The sequence below is a fragment of the Mirounga angustirostris genome, unplaced genomic scaffold (assembly GCF_029215605.1).
Source record: "Mirounga angustirostris isolate CCGP_5_RB_7025 unplaced genomic scaffold, mMirAng1.0.hap1 SCAF_2, whole genome shotgun sequence".
Lineage (NCBI taxonomy): Eukaryota > Metazoa > Chordata > Mammalia > Carnivora > Phocidae > Mirounga > Mirounga angustirostris.
The window spans coordinates 25,774,979-25,795,620 of NW_026991710.1; the positions used below are offsets into that span (position 1 = coordinate 25,774,979).

Genomic DNA, 20,642 nt, shown 5'->3' on the forward strand with positions numbered 1-20,642 from the left:
CATTGTCAGCCTACTACAGAATAAAAATATATAACACATGGAAACACCAATATAATAATTTTTCCTATGAACCCCTCAATATTGTGAGTATATTGACTCCCAAGACTTTGCTTTCTTTGGTGACAGAAATTTCAATCCTCTCCCATTTGCCAGACTTAATGATTGTGGTCAAACTATGTCTTGGACTGAACGTTCCAGGTCTTGCATGATCTAAATGCATATATAACTTAACAGGATTCTCTACCAGGAGGGAGATTTACCCAGCTCTTCTGCTTTTTAATAATATTTTATTTACTTATTTGTCAGAGAGAGAGAGCACGAGTAGGGGAAGTAGTAGGCAGAGGGAGAAGCAGGCTCCCCACTGAGCAAGGAGCCCAATGTGGGACTTGATCCCAGGACTCTGGGATCATGACCGGAGCCCAAGGCAGACACTCAACCAACTAAGCAACCCACAAGTCCCTACCCAGATCTTTTAAATAAAATTTTTCACTTATTTGAACTTTCCTGATCAATTTGTATAAGTCAACGTTACTCCAAAAACAGAAGCCATTTGGTAAAAGCAATTGAAGGTGTGGTTGACAAAAACACATCCCCCCAAATTCGTAAACACAACACTGCATTTATGTGCATATGTTTGGTTTTTGTAGGAACAGGCCCAAAGCTTTCAAAGATATTCAAAATATTTGATGATTCTCAACACATGTCTAGAATATGTCTTTGGGGGCGCCTGGGTGGCTCAGTCAGTTAAGCGTCTGCCTTTGGCTCAGGTCATGATCCCAGAGTCCTGGGATCAAGCCCCAGATCAGGCTCCTTGCTCAGCGGGGAGCCTGCTTCTCTCTCTCCCTCTGTTGCTCCCCCTGCTTGTGCTCTCTCTCTCTGTCAAATAAATAAATAAAAAATCTTTAAAAAAAAAAAAGAATATGTCTTTGGCCTTATACATACTATGCCAATATGAATATTTCAGTTTGTGGGATAATTATACTTTTTATTATATGCAAACAATGAGTCATGGAACACTACATCAAAAACTAATGATGTAATGTATGGTGATTAACATAACATAATAATAATAAAAAAAAGAAAATTAAATATGTGACATTTCAGTATTGTATACATCAGTCTCATAAATTTAGTTAACCCAAGCCCATCCCTGAAAATGTGACCATACTTTCAGTTTATCAACAAAAAGCAAGTTGATAAACTTGAAAGACTGAGTACAAAGACTTTTTGCTAAAGTCACCAAAACAATAAATTCCCTTGGGGCTAAAACTACCAGTATCTATAGACCCCCTAAAACATCACACTTATTGAACACAAGTATTCTGTTATTTGGATTTCTATAGTCTCTGTCATCAAAAAGGTGAATCCAGTGCACTTACTATGGCAACAATTTGCACAGGAAGATCATCTGAGGGAAAAGAGCTGCAATTGCATATCATAAATGGAAATTATTAATTGCCAAAGTGAAGCTTCACTTTCATAATTAATTGCAACAAGATGGTTGGGAATAGATCAACATTGACATGTATATATACATTTCCATGTATAAATACAGCATTTGCACTGTATGGGGCATTTACATAATTTTTTTAAAGTAAATATTGTTGGTTTAAGATGTTTATAGTTATGTGATTTCTTCATAAACTGAAACATCTGTGCCTGAGCCATCACCATACTGCATTCAGAGAGTAATCAAAACTAGTTCCCGTGCATTGAAGAAAGGATTTCTGAATCAATGGAAATTAAGAATGGCTGCTATGGTAAAGGAACTGCTGTTTGGGTTAAATATTTTGCATTTATGTAGATAGAGAACTGGTCTCCTGAGTTTAAAAGTAAACCACAATTTTTAGCTTGAATTTTAATTAGTAAGTGAAGATTTAGACTAGATAACATCCATATATATATATATATATTCCATATATATTCCATATATATATATATACATTCTTTTATACACATTTCACAAATGAGCTAATTTGAATATATTGACTTTATATGACTTACATATTTCATATATGATGTGGTGACATTGTTATGGATGTGTAAGTATTTGGGTTACAAATAAATTCACACTACAATCTCAGAAGCTAAAAATGTATTAAAGCCTAATTCCAGAATAAGTGGAGAAATAGTTACTAGGCTTTTAATTTTTTTTTTATTTAATAAGTTTCACGTGCTACAGTTTGTAAATTTAAGGTATACCTTGTATTACCTTGATACATTTGTGTATTGTAATATGATTGCTATTGGAGCAGTATTTATATTATACCACAATAATGTAGAATTATTTACTACTTTCATTATACTGTGCATTAGATCTGTATGCTTTTTTTTTTTTTTTACCATGTGTTATAAGTTTTTGTCCCTAAACACCATCAGTCTTGCCTCTTGTCTCCCCATGCCTTGGTAACTACCATTTTATCTTCTGCCTTTATTCTCTGGTATTTTTTAGAGGTTTGACCTTTTGTTTTGTTTTGGTTTTTTAGATCCCACATAAAAGTAATATCGTATAGTACTTGCCTTTCTATGACTTTTCTAACATAGCATGTGTTCAAGGTCCATCCATATTGTTGCCAATAGGAGGATATCTTCCTTTCTCATGGCTGAATAATATTTCATTGTGTATATATAGCACATCTTTTTTATCCATTCATCTACTGATGAGCATTTGGGTTGTTTCCATATCTTGGCTATTGTGAATAATACCGTGATAAACATGAATGTGCATATAACCCATCAAAATCCTCTTTTCATTTCCTTTGTATATATTACCAGGAGTGGAATTACCAGATTGTATGGTAGATCTATTTTCAATTTCTTGAGGAACCTCTATATTGTTATCCATAGTGGTTTGACTAATTTATATTCCCATCACAGTATATAAGGATTCCCTTTCAGCACATCCTCACCAGCAACTGCTATCTCTTGTCTTCTAAAAGTTGTGAGGTGATATCTCATTGTGGTTTTGATTTTCATTTCCCTGATTACTAGTGATGTCTAGCACTTTTTATGTGCCTGTTGGCCATTTTGATATCCTGTTTGGAAAAATATCCATTTGGTTCCTCCTGTTTTTTAGTTGGAATGCTTTTGTTGTTGTTGTTGTTGTTACCAAGTAATATTGGTTCTTTGTATATTTTGGATATTAACCCTTTATCAGATATATGGTTTGCAAAATTTTTCTCCCATTCTGTTGGCTCTCTTCATTTTGTTGTTTGTTTTGCTGTGCTTTTGAGTTAGATATAGTTCCATTTGTTGACTTTTGCTTTTGTTAATTGTGGTTTTTGATATCATATCTAAAAAAATCATTGCCAAGAGCAATATCAATGAATTTCTTCCCTAGTTTTCTTCTAGGAGTTTCATGGTATCAGGTGTTATGTTTAAATCATTTTGATTCATGTGAGTTAATTTTTGTGAGTGGTATGAGATAGGTGTCTGAATTCTTTGCTCTGCATGTGTTTCTCGAGTTTTCCCAGCACCTTTTTTTCTTTTTTAAGATACTACCTTTCTTCCACTGGGTTCTTGGCTCCCTTGTTGAACATTAGTTCATCATAAATGCCAGGATTTAGTTCTGGGCTTGCTATTCTGTTTCATTTGTCTATGTGTCTTTTTTTGTATCATTATCATTCTGTTTCTATTACTATGACTTTGTAGTATAGTTTGAAATCAGGAAGTGTGATATGTCTCACTTTGTTCTTTTTTCTCGGAATTGCTTTGGCTATTCTGGGTCTTTTGTGGTTCACACAAATTATAGGATTGTTTCTTCTATTTCTATGAATACTGTCTTTAGTATTTTGATAGGGGTTGCATTGACTCTGTGGATGACTTTGAGTAGTATGGCCATTTTAACATTATTTATTCTTCTGCTTCATGAACATAGTATGTCTTTCCATTCACAGTGTTCTATTTTAAAATTAAATGTTTATGATGTACACAGGTAACCAGCCATGCAATGAATTAGGAAAGTCCTTTTGTCAATCTTGTTTTTGGGGTGGAAGAGAATGTTAATATTAATAAAACTGCTGATAAAAATTGGAGAGTAAATAAAATAGGGGATAGGAGAAAAAGCTACACATGACACAAGTTGAATATAAGAGAAAAGTGAAATTGTCCCTATTCTTTAGAGAAAAAAAAATGTTCTTACAAAATACACAAAGATATGGGAAATAAAATTAAGGAATTACTGGTTTATTTGATGACTTGGCCTTTGAGACCAAGGGCAATTAAAGTTATTTTGTAGACTAAGATTATAAAATACTGGACAAGTCTGTGATTTAACAAAGTTTTATTCTCAAAATTAAATAATAATGAAATGAAGAATTATTAATTTTGTATGCAGAAAAAAACCCATATTGATGAACAAATATGCATACTTAAGCCCACACACTGATGTAAAAACAAGCAATAAATTAAGGCTTCCATATATTACCCAACCCCTTACTTTATGTTGGCTAATTTGTGAGTAGCTTATTGAAAAATGATTTAAAGATTTTTTGATATTTATGTATGCATATGTATTCATTAATTTATTTAAATTTTGCAGATTAGTAGGTTGAAATATTATGAATCTGTTAAAAATTTTTTTTGTTAGAGAAATAAAAATAAAGTAATAACCTAAAAAGCTTGTTCCTCAAATATCATCTGAAAGTTTTCTGAAGAGATTAGACTGTCTTAGAATGATCATGAGATAAAATTCCTGATCATGAGACAAAAATCAGAAACTGATTTTAAAGAGGTATTTATAAAAATTATATTTGGGTAATTTCAAGTTTTTGATAGCTCCACAGATATAAAGTGAATGTTAATTAACACGGATAAATGTAAGATTTATGCAAATGACATAAGAATCTGCATCTTTATGCTCTTGACCCAATAAACTAGACTAAGATGAAAAGTCATTCCTAGAGATTTACCTGAAGACTAAAAAAACAGGCTTCTTAAACTTTTTACAACCTTCACCCACTCCCCTCCCCACATCTTGGAAAGCAGATTTCAGGAAACCCTAAACAGCCATTGATCTTAGTGGCTGAGATTCTGGCTACACTTTCAAAGGGGATTTAAAAGTTTATAAGATACCTAGTATCCTATAGAGAATCTCTATACACTTAAATACATTTGTAAAATACCTTAAAATTACTAAGAGGAGAGTCATCAAAGTTTTTATTAGAAAGTTGAAGGTATGGAGCACTGGGTGTTAAAAATAAAGAAAGAAAGAAAGAAAGAAAGCAAGCAAGCAAGCAAGAAAGAAAGAAAGAAAGAAAGAAAGAAGGAAGGAAGGAAGGAAGGAAGGAAGGAAGGAAGGAAGGAAGGAAGAAAGAAAGAAAGAAAGAAAGAAAGAAATAGAACTACCATCCCCAAAATAAATAAATAAATAAATAAATAAATAAATAAATAAATAAATAATAAAATTAAAAGGGAATGACCAAGATGAATAACATTTATATAAGATTCTACTTTATTATTATATTTTTAATATTCTACTTTAAAGGACATGTTATCTATAGGGTCTTTGTAGAATTATTTTAAATAAATCAGCATATATGGATACATATATAGATAGAGATAGAGATTTCTGAATGAAAGTATTCCAGAACATTTTAAATCTGGGTGATACTGAAGTGATAAGAACATTGTTACATACTAAATTGTGTCCCCCAAAACTCAAATGCTAAAGTTCTAAACCCCAATACTTCAGAATGTGACTGTATGTGGAGATAGGCCTTTGAAGAGGTTAAGGGACGTCATATGGGTTGGATTGAACCCAATCAGATTGGTGTCCTTACGAAAAGAGGAGATGGGATATAGGTGAGATACCTATGATGTCTACACATAGGGAAAAGGTCATGTGAGGACACAGAAAGAAGGCAACCATCTGCCAGCCAAAGAGAGAGGCTTCAGCTGAAACCAAACCTGCTGATACCTTGATCTTGGACTTCTGGCTTTCGGAACTGTGAGCCAAGAAATTTCTGTTGTTTTAGCCATCCAGTCTGTGGTATTTTGTTATGGCAGCCCAGCAAATTAATTCAGATTGCTACTTCCATGTTAGAATGTTTGTAAAGGGGTCCCTGAAACCCTTTCATGAGGTCTACTGGATCATAATGATACTAAAACATTATTTGTATTTCCCCTCCTCTATTGATAATTTTGCCATATGTAAAAATCAGCCAGGGGTAAAACCTCTGGCACCTTAGCATCAGTCAAGGCAGTGGCACCAACTGCACTAGTTACCATTGTATTTTTCAGTTCCACACTCAGGAGAAAGCATGATGAAGCAGTAACAACTGTTAGTTTTATTAAATCTTTGTAATATTTGGTGTGACAAAATGGAAAATTTGCATAAAACATTTCTGTTGCATACCAAAGTATGACAATTATCCCCAGGCAATCACTGAAAATCAATGGCAATCATTTGAATTGTAGCTGAAGCAGTAGGTGCTTGTTGTTATTTTCATGGAATATCATTTGTATTTGAAAGAATGACTGACAGATTATTTTATTTAGAATTGGGTATTTGACAAACATTTTCTCAAAATTAAATGATGTGAGTCTGTCACTTCATGTCAAATGACTGTAAGTGGATTTGCCAATACTAAAATGTGAATGTTCAGAATGAAAATTAGAATTTTGGAAAACTTGAACACCTCTATGGGTTTGACAACTTCTCCATTCTTAAGAACATTTCTGATGAGATGGGAGGTGGTATTTATAAATAATATTTTTATATTATAAAATGAAATGTATAATCATTTATAGTATTTTAATCACTCAGTGAACCAATGCCTTCTAAATGACCAGTGCATAATATCACAAAATCATGCAAGGGTAAAAACATACTTTCACAGTGCTTGGTAAGTCCATGGGATTTCAATATAACAGAGTATGAAAAGTTTATTTACATTGTTTCAGATTCCATATTGCAAATGAACTTTAAAGAAGTCAGCATTTCACGAGTTTTGATATAGTATAAAAGATGAATATCAGCAATTTTCTGAAAGGCAATTAAAACACCCGTTTCTTTTCCAACTCTTTGTATGAACCTGAGTTTTCTCTACATACTTTAATGAAAACAACATATTGTAATACATGAAAAGCAGACACAGATAAGAGAATTCCACTGCTTTGCATTGAATCAGATGTCAAAGAATTTTGCAAAGTTGTAAAACAATGTTTTTCTCGCTAATTTTTTAATTTTGAAAAATAGCTATTTTTCAAAAACTTTGCTATTTGTGTTTAATGTAATAAGTTTATTATTGTTATTTTAACATAAATTAATATATATTTAAAATTTTAGTGGTAATTTCTAATACAGCATTATGCCCTACATGAGTTAAAGTCACTTGCATTTTTTCAATAATTTTTATTAGTGTAAAGGGTCTTGAGACCAAAGTTTGACAACTGCTGAAGGTAATAATTCCATACGAAGACACTTAGCCTATAGAGTTGAATATTTTAATACTTCTACTAACCCTTAGTCATATTTTAAGCAGTTATATTCTCTAATTCATTTCTTCATTTAGTCAACAAATACTGGCACTTTTCTAGATGATTGTGAAATAGCAGAGGGAAAGCAAACAAACAGACAAGAAATACCTTGCTTTCATTGAGCATATGCACTAGTAGGATAGACCTAAGTATATAAATAAACAAACATATAAAATAATATACTTTTATATTATAGATACACTCGTAAGTCAGTTATAAAGATCTTGATTTTAAAAGAAATCATTTCACACACCATATAAATTTTAAGCCACAAATATGAGAGTAGATTTCATCCACTCTTTATGATGGGTTAGCTTTTTATTTGAATCAGTCATTTTGGCCCATCTTTACATGAATATTTGGATGCAAACCAGAACTTGCAGTGACCAAAATGACGCAAAAAAATGGCATTTAAACCTGAAATTTACTCCATATGGCCCACTTGGCTATTGAGTATGTCTATTTTATTTCACAAGCACTCTGAACTTGGCCATTTTATCACACATTCTGTCTCTTCTAGGTCAAGGTATTGCACAATATGGAGAACTTCGATTGCAATCTATTTGGACTGTGATATCTTTCCGGCTGAAGGAAGGAAATTAACTTTGTTTGATGATATGAGTTAAGTAGGGTCAGCTCTGCTCCATTTTATCTTCTTTGTGATTTTCCCACTCATCTCTTGAGCTATAATTCCCTTCCTTCCTTCCTTCCTTCCTTCCTTCCTTCCTTCCTTCCTTCTCTTTTGCACACCACTAGTCTACCTCTCATCTCAAAGATTCAATACTTTCTCCATTTAGTCTTTGAAATTTGGGAGTATTTTATTTTTATTTTTATTTTTTTAAAGATTTTATTTATTTGACAGAGAGAGAGATAGCGAAAGCAGAAATACAAGCAGGGGGAGTGGGAGAGGGAGAAGCAGGCTTCCTGCCAACCAGGGAGCCCGATGCGGGACTTGATCCCAGGACCCTGGGATCATGACCTGAGCCGAAGGCAGACGCTTGATGACTGTGCCACCCAGGCCCCCGAAAATTGGGAGTATTTTAATACCCTCTCACAAAAATGTCAGTACACAGAATTGTCAACTATTTTCTGTACATTTGGTCACTAAATCAATCAGTATACTTTAAAATTCATTTGTAGGGGATCATACTAAGTTTGGTTGGCTCAGAAAAATACAGAAGTCTGTAGGTATTTAAAAGAGAAAGAGTTGATAAAAGGAATGAGAAGCTTTAAAATTCACTCAGAAACACATATATACACATAGATTGGACAGCTTGAGGGCACAAAATCGGAGCTACTGTTTCTAATAAAGAAGTACAAGAAATGGCAGAAACCATCATAGATGATTTGGGTTGCATGCAGCACCACGAGTACTGGAAAACCTGTGTCCGGTATCTGCTGAAGACCACAAGATGCTTGTTGCTATTATAGGAACAATATTAGCCTTTGATACTCTTTTGCCTTATAATTCACATGTAAGTTCTTCTCATTAGTGGACTTGAGTCTGTAACTCTGCATGCAAGTGATTCTGGGAAATACAGTTCTGGGGCTGCCACATCCTATAATGGAGAGCACAGAAGAGTTTGGGGATGAAGTTGGTTCTCAGAAAATAGAAATAATATCCAGCACATTAAGACAGTAAATATGTCAAGATAAATGCTATGTAGCTAACATCTAAAAGTAGGAAAAAACCACTCGGTTACTTATAGAGTTTTGGTAATCAAAATAAATAGACATATTATAAAAATCTTTGTTTGGTGATATAATAAGTCAACTATCTTAGAGAAAATATAAGATTTCAGTAAAAGAGAAACAATATTAATTCACAAAGGATAGCAATAGATTCATTAGTTAGTTCAAGAAATATTTATTGTGCTGGCCCTGCTGCAGGCTTTGGGAGTGTAATAATCATAATCACAACATACTCACTGCTTGCAAGGAGATTACTACTTCCTCAGGGGACATAGTAAAACAAGTAAACAAGACACTTTTACTTATGAGTAAATAATCAGTTATATAATAGAGATTGCTAGGAAATGCAATTTAGATACAGTGGTAAAGAAAAGGCTCTTTGGGTGTCTGATACTTGAGTTGAGACTTGGAGTTCAAGAAGAAACCTTGGAGTTTCTCCAATGGTCCTACAATGAGATAAGGGGAAAGAGGGTTTCAGGGACCAAGAGAATAATAAGCCTCAGGCCCTGAGAAGTGAGAAATGTCTTCACGTGGTCATGAACCAGAATGGAAGTCTCTGTGGCTGGAAAATAATGAGTATGGTAGAGAACAGAAGGAAATCATGTTAGAGAGGTACATAAGAGTCAGATCACGTAAGGTCTTGGCATTTGAGGGGGAGCAGAAGAAAGGTCATTGTGGTTAGTGAAGTTGACAAACTGAATAGTATAGATTATGAAGATAAAAGCGGGCAAGGAGAGCTCACATAAGCACTGGAAATTCTCCTAAGGAGTTGATTTTTTTTAAAGAAATATGAGAGGCTACTGAAGGATTTTAAATATTGGTGCAGAGATTGGTATTACCTGATTGATGATTCATTTAAGGTTAATGGGGGGCCAGTTTCTAAAATGATAATAAGAAGTTGGTACATTTCATGGACAAAAGAGTTAGCACAAAAAATTGAATCATTATCAGAAGATAAATACAAGAAAGAAACAGAAAATTTAGCATTCTTGAGAAGTGAACTAAACTTGAAATAAAGTAATTGGAAGAAGATGAAATTTACCTAAATTCTCACTTGCCCTTTACTTAAGTTAAGGTGTCACTTTTGATGAATTGCTTACCATTGTTTCTGTATTTCCTTTTTGTGGTTTTATGCATTACAGTATGTTTGCATGTTTCTTATAATTGGTAGTATTCTTTTATGTAATCAGTTCTTAAATTCAATTTTCGTTATACTACATAATTCCATTGCTCTTTTTGTTGTCAGCTTTGTATAATTATTAATGCCTTTGTTCATTGCTTAGGTGATTTTTCCCCCATGTAGCATCTAAAAGAAAATAATAAGTTTGGAGTGTTGGAAATAAAAAAAAGACATATAAAGTAGTCTGCACAAATCCTCTGAGAAAGGGACAAAGGGATCATACTGTATATAAATTTAGGAATAAGATTTAGGGCAAAATTCTAAAGGGAAAGCCCTTAGCATAAACTTAAAAAAAACATATGGTATGCCAGAAACATGAAGTGTTTTGTATTCTATAGCAAACTTACTACATTATTCAGTCTTATTATTAGTAGTCATCATCACTTTAAATTAATTTATGACCTACTTCGTTCAGGTCAGTGTGCCAGGCAGTGGAAAGAAAAGTGGTATTTCTTCTGAAATTAGGCTTGGAAGAAAACTTTCTTCTAGTGGTGTAAGCAACAGTTACTTTACAGAATTTTACCATCAAGGATTTCAATCCAAAATATGAAAAGACCAATCTAAATTAAATCTGGATTGAGAACACATATAAACAGATGTTAGAGAGGCTCAGAATGCAGATAAATTTTGAAAATATATTAAAATTTTTAAAATTTGTATCTGTTTATACCACAGGTGGGGAGATTGAGAATTTCCTTTTTAAAAAACTAATCTCTTATGTTTACGTAGCACTTTATAGTTTCAAAGCCTTTATGCTTATAATGTTTCATATGAATCTTAGAATAATCCTTGAGTTAAACAAGGCAGTCACTTTCCCACCTGTATGAATGCAGTAGGAGCCAAGTAGATAAGAGACTTACGTATATCTTGTATGTGATAGGTGTGAGCTCAGACCTTCACCTCCTATTCTCCTTTTCAAAGATCTTTCTTCTATGCCATGCAGATTTGCTTTTTTCTGCTTAGAAAAGTAAGGGAAAAGTAAAAATCAGATAGTTGAACTATTTGGACTACTAAAAGAAATTAATTGTGAGCCTTAAGAATAAAGTAAAATGAAACTCACCAGTGTTGTTTGGTGCTGCTAGTTATTGAGAAAGGATGTGGAATTTTGTTTCATAGAATGTTTAGAAAACGATAAATAATAGAAGTTATCATTTATTAAGTACTGACTATGAACAGATCATTTCTCCACGGATATTATCATTTCCATTTTAAAAATGAGGAAATCTACTGTGTCCCTACTGTACCAGTTGGGACTCTTAGTTTTTAACCCATAGAAGCAGCTCTGGCTAATTTAAGGACTTCATTTAATAATAGTAATTCGCCAGCTCTCTGGGAGGACCAGGGAATTTAGCTTAGAGGCTGAGCGGCCAGAACCTGTGCTGCCCTGGGACACACCACAGAGACCTCACTGCATATGACACATGCAGAGGTCATGCGCATCACAAGGGAGGCCACCACTGGGAGCACTGTCACCTGTTTCTCTACTGTGTTCTACTCCCTTGCCAGAAAATGAATTGTTCATAGTGCCTTCCCTTCCCCAAATCTAAAATCTCACAAAGGTGCATCTGATTCGTTAAGTCTAGGTCACATGACAGGGTCAGATCCCTCTATCACAAGAGTAAGTTGAAAGGAAGTTGGGAAAGCAAGTATTCCAGTTCTGGGTTTTGGTTTTTATTTTTCCTGAAAGTAGTACTGATAAAGTGGTAAATTTCCCAAACAAAGGACTTCTGATTAAAAGTGGTTGGGTGTCAGGGCTCCTGAGTGGCTGAGTTGGTTAAGCATCTGCCTTTGATTCAGGTCATGATCCCAGAGTCCTGGGATGAGCCTGGGTCAGACTCCCTGCTCAGTGTGAAGTCTGCTTATCCCTCCCCCGCTCCCCTTCTGCCCTGTCACACCCCAGCTCATGCTCTCTCTCTCACTCTCTCTCTCTCAAATAAGTACATAAAATATTAAAAATGAATAAATAAATAAATAAATAAATAAATAAAATAGAATAAATAAATAAAAGTGGTTGGGTGCCCAAATCATGACACATGTGCACTCTACCACTGGGGAAGATTTTTAAAATGGCCATCAATTCTTCCTTTACATAGACTCAAACCTTTACAGTGTGAGTATTGCAGCCCCTCTAGTCAAAAGGTAGATCCTTTTCCCCCAGACGTTGTATCTGGTCAGGCCTCTTGAACTGCTTGCACAATGCAATGAGGTAGGTGCTATCCTGGTTCCAAGCCTGGCCCTCAAGAGGATTTCTCTACTTTTGTTGCCCCTGAGAACCCTGCTGCTGCCAAGGGAACAACTGTAAGCTGACATCCCCAAGACTGGAGACCACATGAAGAAAAATAATGCTGTCACCGCGGAAGCCCAGACACATGCAAGAGGCAAGCCAGAGACCCCAGGCTGTCTGCAGTTGACAGCGGGTGCATGCATGAGCAATGCTGAACATCCAACCTGTGTTATCATACCAGAAAAAACACCCAGCCAACTTACAAACCATGAGCTCATGGATGCTCGACATTATAAGCTACTAAAACTTGAAGTGGTTTGTATGCAGAAAAAGCTACCTAAGAGACTTCCACAAAAGTTATTTTCATAAGGTATTCCTATACAGAATGGGCTTCACATACTTGAGATTCTTTTGCAAGGTAGGTGTGAGTAAGGTGAACTTTTTAGATCATGCTAGAGATAAATTGCATGGCTCTTCCAATACACCTGTGACACTCTGCACATAGGTGCTTGTGGTTCCATTGTGCACTGGTTTGTCTTGAGGGACAGACAAAAAGGGATTTCCTTCATATCATTTCAAATTACTCTAATGCCAATATGGCTTTTATGATTGCCTTTTAATGTAAGTGGCTATATTTAATTCCTCATTCTCTTAACTGTACATAACATATTTTTCCCACATCTGCATAACATGTGGTTTCATGCAACCAACCATGCACCTTGTAGTCACACGAAGGGAAATGTTAGGTCTGTGAATGACTCTCACAGAGAAGAATTGCCAAGGTATGACACACTGTAGAAGCTTTCCTCAACCAGTTTGGGAATTAACTGAGAAAATAATATAAACGGCTAAGAATTTTCTCAGTAATGTCTCTTGACTTTATGATGATCATGGTAACTTTATTTTATTTTGTAAAGATTTTATTTATTTTATTTTATTTTTCATTTTATTTTAACTAATCTCTACACCCAATGTGGGGCTTGAACTCACAACCCTGAGATCAAGAGTTGCACATGAGGCTTGAGGGCGGGAGGCTGGGGGAGGGTAGCGGAGCGGGCGCCACCACCACGTTGGGTGTGACGCGGCTGCTGTAGGCACGTGGGAGCGAGCGGGCTGGCAGAGCGGCGACAGCGGCGTGGGATCGGCCTCTCTGCGAGCGGCCCCAAGGGCAGTGGCGGCGGCGCCATGAGCCGGGGCGCCCCTTACATCGGCAGCAAGATCAGCCTTATCTCCAAGGCGGAGATCAGTTAGGAGGGCATCCTCCACACCATCGACACCGAGAACTCCACCGTAGCCCTTGCCAAAGTTCAGTCCTTTGGTACAGAAGACAGACCAACAGATCGTCCAATACCACCTATAGATGAAGTCTTTGAATACATCATATTCCGTGGGACTGATATTAAAGACCTCACTGTTTGTGAGCCACCAAAACCACAATGTTCTTTGCCCCAGGACCCAGCTATCGTTCAGTCTTCACTAGGCTCATCTACTTCTTCATTCCAGTCAGGGGCTTCCTATGGACCTTTTGGCAGGATGTGGACATAGAGTCAGTTTAGTCCAAGTTCTTGAGTCGGGCAGCAGTTTGGTGCTGTCGGTGCTGCTGGAAGCTCTTTGACATCGTTTGGAACAGAAACATCAAACAGTGGTAGCCTATCCCAAAGTACTGCAGTTGATTCTGCCTTTACACAGATGCAAGATTGCTAAAAACACAATTATCTCAAGGTCGTTCAAGCCCTCAGTTAGACCCTTTGAGAAAAAGCCCTACCATGGAACAAGCAGTACAGACCACCTCTGCTCACTTACCTGCTCCAGCACCTGTTGGGAGACGGAGCCCTGTATCAACCAGGCCTTTACCATCTACCAGCCAAAAAGCAATAGAGAATCAAGAGCACAGGCGAGCTGAAGTACACAAAGGTTCAAGACCAGAAAATGAGCAACCCAAAAATTATAGTAACAAACAAATAGTTCCAGGTGCTCCTTCAGCTCCAAGGAGAGGGCGTGGGGGTCATCGAGGTGGCAGGGGATGATTTGGTATTCGATGAGATAGTCCAATGAAATTTGAGAAAGACTTTGACTTTGAAAGTGCAAATGCACACTTTAACAAGGAGAAAATAGAGAATTTCATAATGAACTTAAATTGAAAGAAGATAAACTTGAGAAGCAGGAGAAGCCTGTAAATGGTGAAGATAAAGGAGACTCAGGAGTTGATACCCAAAACAGTGAAGGAAATGCAGATGAAGAAGATCCACTTGGCCCTAATTGCTATTATGACAAAACCAAATCCTTCTTTGATAATATTTCTTGTGATGATAATAGAGAACGGAGACCAACCTGGGCTGAAGAAAGAAGATTAAATGCCGAAACATTTGGAATCCCACTTCATCCAAACCATGGCTGTGGCGGGTACAGAGGTAGAGGAGGTCTTGGTTTCCATGGTGGCTGAGGGCGTGGTGGTGGCAGAGGTGGTTCCTTCACAATCCCTCAAGGATTTCGTGGTGGACTCAGAGGAGGTCGTGGGGGCAGGGAGTTAGCAGATTTTGAATACAGGAAAGACAACAAAGTTGCTGCACAGTGTACAAACAAGTCTTTGAAAATAGGTGAATTTCTAGCTCTTCATGGTCCTGAGAATTGGCTTCAGTCTTTGAGAAGAATGAAGAAGTGAATTTGCTGTATATTTGTCACCAGCACTGAGTTTTTGTTTGTTTGTTTGTTTGTTTTTCTGCTTAATTTCAAAGATAGAATGTAGTTACTTTTGGGGGCAGAAGGCTCATCTTAAAAAATGAGCATTTAATATATTTGGAATAGCAGAAGGTTAAGTAATTTCTTATGTATAGTTAAACTACAGCAGTACTTCAGTGGGACTTATAAGTATTTTTTCATCACTGAAATGATTTTTCTTATCACTAAATTGTATTTGGCAATTATTGCAAATTGCCTGCAGATAGGGCCGTGATACTGTGTTTTGAGCCACAGAAGGTTATGTGTGTATGTGTGTGTGTGTGCGTGCGCGTGCACGCGTGTGTCTATATTTTTCTCTCTTTCTTTCTTTTTGGAAATCCTGTAATATCCCTTTTGAAGTAGCTTATTTTGTCAATTAATTAGGATGCTGGATGGTAGGGAATTTTGTCAGTCAACTATGTACACACAGTAAATACTGTTTCTTAGGCAAAGGTAACTTTTTTATATAGTAGTAAAATTCCATTGTATTCCGTTGCCAAAGAAACATTGAGAACTTTGTATGGCTGTATAAAAAGCAACTAATATTTTAAAGAATAAACATTTTAAAGTCAGCAAACAAACTGTGTCCTTGCAGAAGTTGATGTGCTGAGGAGCAGAGCTGTGGGTGGTGGGTCTTTTTTTCATAGCTTTCCAAGCTTGAGATTTTTGATTTTGACTTTTTTTTTTAATGTTTGGCACATAAATGAAGATTTGATACATTCTTCCATTATCTGAAAAGGATAAATTACTCATACTCATTGTAAGAACTTCATTTTATAACAAATGGCAAATCACAGGATTTGTCCAAATAATAAATATTTTCAGTATATGAATGTAAATAATCATAGATAAGAATATACTTAGCTGTATTTTCAAATAAACATCTTCCTCTTTTTTAAGACAATAAAACTGGGCATCGATTAACCTGTTCTTCCTGATATGCCTGGAATTTTGTCGTGATACCTTGATTCATTCCATTATATTTCAAGAGGATTCAGAGTGCTAGAAATTATTTTGGCAACCTATAAGATATCCTAACACTTGTCCTTGGGCCCATGGCCCACAAATGATTTGGTAATAGAGTTCATTGCTAATTATAAATCACTAGTAAATCTTTTTGACATTTTAAGCTATAGTGGAAAAAAAAATCGGCCACTTTTGTGTTTTTATGAAGGCCATGGAATAAAGGGATCCAAAGATTTAAATATTTTTATCTATTTTGATTTTTGTTAACTTTCTCCTTAGAGTATTCAATAGTGATAAAGATGTGGAAAACTGCACTGTAGGAGAATTGGAATATTTAAAGATGGTTGATATTTTTAATTTTAATTTTATATCTTTTGTATAGCTCTACAAGGAAATGCTTTGTAATTTGGTTTCGTTTAAGGTCCAGTACTTGGCAGCCGTAGTTTAGATAATGTTGCTTAATAGTGTTTGCTTGCATGTTAACAACAAAACCTTTTGGAGGACCCACAAATCATGATATTGAACACATTTCCGAAGCATTTGGAACATCAAAGCAAGTGCTATGGTAATACCTATGTAGACTGTTTGAGATGTCCCGGGCCAGTTTCAAGAAAAGCTGTAAATACCAGTTATACATGCTCTGAAAGTATGAATTCACGTGTTTTCCAAGCCCTCTGGGTCACTGACTAAGGCATTTGGTGCCCCAATAATAACTGGCAGCATGGCATACCTACAGTGCACCTTACAATATTAAAGCAAGGTTTTTATTCTAAGAATAAAACTGTTAAATAAAGAAAAAAAGAAAAAGAGAGTTGCACACTCTACTGGCTGAGCCAGTCAGGTGCCCCAATCATGGTAACTTTAAACCTCTTTTTGCCTGGCATTCAATAAGTTTAATTGTATCACATTATTAATGGCATCCATGAACCTAAATGCATCTCTAAGTTCTCCTCAGTTAGGCTCTGTCACATCTGAGATTGTGCTGAGATCAATGAACCACACATTGTTAAAGGTGAAAGGAACTTTTAGGTTAATACATGTTAAGTGTTTAATACGATACCTCAAAAGTAGAAATTAGCCAATATATTAGCTGTTATTGTTATTATTACTACCATTATTACTAAACCCTCTCATTTTAAAGATGAGAAAACAGACACTACTACATAAATATTGTTGGTAACATATTATATAACTTCAGCAAATTTCCTGCTTTTATCATTTAAAAAATAATTTGGGTTGCCTTCTATAATCTAATAAAGGGAATATAGATGAGACAGATAATAGTTCTGTGTTCTATCTACTGACAGTTTACTGGGACCTGTGCCTACACATATGTAAATATATTTTAGACTCCAACTGACTTCTAAGGTGAGTCTCTTCTTGGCTGGTTTTTGTTCTAATCCACAGCCTGGTAAGGAGAGCTAAGACAAGAAGGGGCAGAACCACTCTGCTCTATTCAGTGAAGAATTGAGGATTTTAAAGCCTCCAGTGGAAAATTTTGGAAGTAGAAAGGAAAGAGAAGAGGAAGGAAAGGGAAGATGAAGGGAAAGATGAGAGAGAAAGGAGGAGGGAAGAAGGGAGTTAGGAAAGCTGAGTGCTTCTTGGAACAGGGTTACCAGAAAAATACAGGATACCCATTAAATTAGAATTTCAGATAACTATTAAATATTTTATGTACAAGTATGTTCCAAACAGTGCATGGGTATACATACTACATAATCCATATTTAGGTGAAATCCAAATTTAACGGGGCATTTTGTATTTATATTTACCAAACTTCACAACCTTATCTTAGAGAAGCAGAAAGAAAGGAGAAAAAGGTATACAAATTAAACATAGATATTACGGGATGTGAAAGATTAACCCCCTCCTTGATCTCTTCTACAGGGGCTGTAGAGCTCCTCTCACATGACTGCTTTTCTGTCTTCTTTAATGGATCATTCTCATCTTTACTTGGATATCCCAAAGATACCTCAAGGAGAACATTATCTAAACCCAAAACTCATGATGTTACTATTCTGGTCTCTGCTGAAGTGTCATTCTCAGAGAAATCTGTGAATCTCCTGTTTAAAATAGCTTCCTAGCCTCCCCCCTCACTCCCTATTTCATCATGTTGTTTTATTTCTTCTATATAACAGAGAATTTAAATTACCTTACTTATCTGCTTGCATGTTTCTTTGTGACCTAGCTCTTTTCAGTAAAGTGGGAACTCTATGAAAGCAGGAAATTTGCAGATCTGGTTTACATTAGTATCTTGGTACCTAGAACAATGATGACTCACAAATCAATATTTAGTAAATGTTGACTAAATTGTTGAATAAGTAAACTACTACCTAAATCTAGCTCTCATACAATGTTTTAATAGCATTACCAAGTATTTAATTTTGCAGATACCAGAAGTTTAATAGTCTTTCTTGACATCTTTTCACCCTCAATGTCCATATTCAGTTAGTTTATAAATTTTATCTATTGTAAAGATATTTTACATATCTTTATATGTAATCAGCTTAATTCTCCCCATTTGCACAACTACTACACTACATCACGTACTATCAAATCTACTTTGGACTCTTCTATAGCTTCTTAAATGGTAGGCACATATCCTCTATTGGCTCTTTCCAAAGATTTTTTCACACTATAGTGGGAGTAATCTTAAAGAAAAACAAACTTCTTCATTTCACTCTTCCCCCACCACCCCCCTCCATCCCCAATCTAAAAAAGAGAATTCAAAGCAAACCTTAATTTATAAATCTATTAATCTATCCATTCATACATAACTAAAGACCCACATAACTCGTTCATGATTAAGGATCTGGCCTCTAAGAATTTGCCAACCTCTCAACCAGCACAATACTAATGCTCCATGTTTTAATTTCTTCTCTGTTTCTCTCTCTCTCTCTCTCATCTTTTTTTTTTTTTTTTTAAGATTTTATTTATTTATTTGACAGAGAGAGACACAGCGAGAGAGGGAGAAGCAGGCTTCCCGTGGAGCAGGGAGCCTGATGCGGGGCTCGATCCCAGGACCCTGGGATCATGACCTGAGCCGAAGGCAGACGCTTAACGACTGAGCCACCCAGGGGCCCCAATCTCTCTCTCATCTTTGTTGGATGTTGGATCTTTAAGGCATTACAATTGAATTTTCATGACCTGTGTTTTTAAATTTTTAAATATATTATCATTATTGGTTTGTGGATGGCTTTCTCTTTTTGTATTTTTAAATCTTTAATATTATAAACTCTTTCTAATTCATCATTCAACTCAAAAACTAAAACACTAACACATTCTACATCATATCTATGTTCTTTATCCCCATCCCATCATTCTTTCAACATGTGGCACCTACTATCTTAAAACTTAGTGTGTATTTTTACATGTGCATAGATTTTTGCCTGCTAGCCAAACCTCACCAGAAGTCTGTTTCTGTACAGTCAGGTAGGTAATCATGATTTTTACATTTTTAAAGAATGTGAAGACATAAAGAGGAATGTGTTATATAGAAATAAGTTTCCACTGAATAATATATTGCTAAAGCCCATTCATATTCTTGTATGTACCTATAGATCATTCATTTTGTGTGCTACATAATATTTCATTGAGAGTATACTACACTTAATTTGCCATCCATGCTCACTGTCTGTAAATCTTCTTTCAGTTCCTCAAACTACACATTTTGATTTTAGATACACCAACATATACATCAGCTCTTAAAATTAACTCAGACTGTTTCCTTGAATCTCAGCTAAATCTTCATTTCTTAAGGAAGCATTCTTTGCTTTCCCTGACCACCTTATTTATCCTCGTTAAATATGTATGTACTTCTCCACTGAACTAATGCTTTATATGGTTTTGTTTCTTGCTTATTCTATTAGTCTTTCTCCTCCATTATATTATAATCTCCCTCCAGGCAAAGCCCATGGATCGTTTTGCTGATTATTTATCCCCAGAACCTAACATAGGCCTTGGCACTTAGCAGATGGTTTAAGTAAATGTTTGTTAACTGAATGGATGCAGTGAATATTACTCACTAATATTTTTGTTTGTGTGAGTAAATTCACCTATGACAATTCAAAGTGTTGTTGAACTCTATCTAGGTAGAAGTGGATACACAGACGGAAAAGATGAAGGTGTATGAGAATGTAAGAACAACTGACATTTGGGTTATTTTCAAAACTATAACAAAACACTGGTAAGGACCATATAGAGACTATTGGGGACATAGATGGAATAGTAATTCTTTCAGATTAGGTCTGCAAAGTTTCACACATTTGATTTAGGTCAAATGTTGTGGATTGAAAAAAATTGAGTAGGATTTAGCTCCCTCAATAGTTTTTTTAATTTGAAAAATGAGGGGGCTGGATTAAATGATTTCTGAAGTGTTTTCGA

At 35.5% G+C, this 20,642-nt stretch overlaps 1 pseudogene; it reads left to right on the top strand.

Moving 5' to 3' along the window:
* The first annotated feature begins 13,755 nt into the window (after window positions 1-13,755).
* On the top strand, window positions 13,756-15,326 carry LOC123847659 (protein LSM14 homolog A-like; annotated as a pseudogene).
* The last annotated feature ends 5,316 nt before the right edge of the window (window positions 15,327-20,642 follow it).